Here is a 2,050-nt window from a genome sequence, read left to right as displayed (position 1 = left end):
TCGGTTTTGAGAAACCGGAACCGGAACCGGGACCCCGGTTAACCGGGGTCCCGGTTACCGGCCGGTTCCGGTTTTACCCGGTCCGGTAACCGGTTTTTGAAGAAACCCACGGTCACCTTCTCCGGCAACTTTCTTGCCGGACCCAGCCACAAAAACTCTGCATCTCAGTCCATGAACATCATCTTCTCCAAACAAGAGCAATCTTGTTTTTCCACTGTTACAAACACTCAAGAAAACATCCAAACCAAAACTCAAACTCCTCTATGAAATCAAATCAAAAAATTAACAACCCAAAACTCCACCATTCGGCCATGGCAGAGAACACCCCAACAAAACCCAGAAAATTAACAACCCAAAACTCATCTCCCTCAGCAAAACCCAGCAACACCCAGAAAACCCACAACCCAAAACAACCCAAAACTCCTCTCCCTCAGCAAAACCCAGCAAAACTCCTCTCCCTCAACAAAATCAATGCCAATACATATATGTATTATGTATGGACAAAAAGACAGAGAGAGAGAGAGAGAGAGAGTGGCGGCTGGAAGCCAAGAAGAAAGAAGAGAGGCGTGGCTGGAAGCTTGGAAGAAAGAAGAGAAGCGTGAAAAAAGAACCCTAAGTGGTAAATGGCTAAAAACAAAAAAATATATATTAAATTATTAATATAAAATATTAAAATATATTATTTTATATATATAATTATATATGCACCCGGTTTCGATTTTCCCGGTTTTTACTGGGTGCCAAGCTGCCGGAGGACAGTCCCGGGTTTTACAACCGGAGCCGGGTCACGGTTCCGGATTCCGATTCAGGTTTAGGTAGGAGATTTTGACAGCCCTACCCAATAGGGAAGCGTTGGCTATCCGACTTTTTGCTCCCTTTAAATGCCTCTTCGTTTGACGTTTAGATGCTTTGATATTGTAATTTTATATATGCGATTTTAAATTAAATTATAAAAAAAAAAAAAAAAAAAATTGTTTAGAATTGAGTTTTCAAAAAATTATAATTTCAAAAGGCTACAAATTTTTAGTAGTTTATTATTATTATTTTTTTCACTATTTTTATACTCTATATTTGATTAGTAAATTTGTTTGTGATTGATAAATATTTATCGCTTGCGTCAAAAATTTAAACAAATAAAAAGTAATTGAGTTACTCTTTTTTATTAATATTATATATCTCCCACTCACTTGGAGATGATGACTTCCTTTGAAGTATGCAAAAGTTAATTGGCTGGATCGATAATTGGGTGGTTGGATCCATTAATGATTGATGCAGTGCCACTCAATACTACTTTGAATGGTACCCATTAACAACCAATTACCAAACATGTGATTGAGCATTAAAACCATGTTTTCATTAGCTTCATAAGTAGATTTTTTTTTTGTTGAAATAGTTTGATCGACTGAAGACCACATTTCATGAATCAGATGTCATTATATATGTTACTCGTTGTAAAATTTCATATAATTTCTTTTCTCTCAATAAATAGATATAGTTGTAATACATCAATATATTCAACATATTTAAGATGTAGACCTAACACTTCATCAGTTTCTTTCTCCTCTTTGCTTTCTTCTCTCGTTCATATTATGCCTATCATACATTTCTACCCTCATGAGATGCACTTTTGAGAAGATATTTTATTCATCATCAAATAAAGACGAAAAATTCAAAAGGGCTGATTTTTTTTTTTTTTTTTGTACATATCCGCATTAGAGAAAAATGAGAATTTGAATTAGTAACCTCCGTTTCATTAGGCGTGGTCCTAACCGATTAGGTTACCTCTTGAAGACTCAAGAGCTAATTAACTTGGTATTAGCCTTATGATAACCCATGGGGCCCTATTGGAGTGAGAAGATATTTGGCAAGGATAGCTTCTATATGTTAAAAGAGAATAATGGGTTACCCTCGTATGTTTTGTTTTTTTGTTTTTTTTTTTTTATTTGAATGGTCAATTGAGATTTGCATTAGTAAAAGATCGAAAAAGCAATTCAAAAGGAGGGTGGGGGCATCCAAACATAGAGAAGCATTCAGTATTCAACTGTACATC

At 35.6% G+C, this 2,050-nt stretch overlaps 1 protein-coding gene across 1 annotated transcript in view; it reads right to left on the bottom strand.

Annotated features, from left to right (window-relative positions):
- Positions 1-2,050, bottom strand: part of LOC132191072 (alcohol dehydrogenase-like 7) — a 10,073-nt gene that overhangs the window by 1,196 nt on the left and 6,827 nt on the right. The window lies entirely within an intron of this gene.

This window comes from Corylus avellana, chromosome ca8, assembly GCF_901000735.1.
Source record: "Corylus avellana chromosome ca8, CavTom2PMs-1.0".
Taxonomy (NCBI): domain Eukaryota; kingdom Viridiplantae; phylum Streptophyta; class Magnoliopsida; order Fagales; family Betulaceae; genus Corylus; species Corylus avellana.
This window is presented reverse-complemented; position numbering and strand designations above follow the sequence as displayed.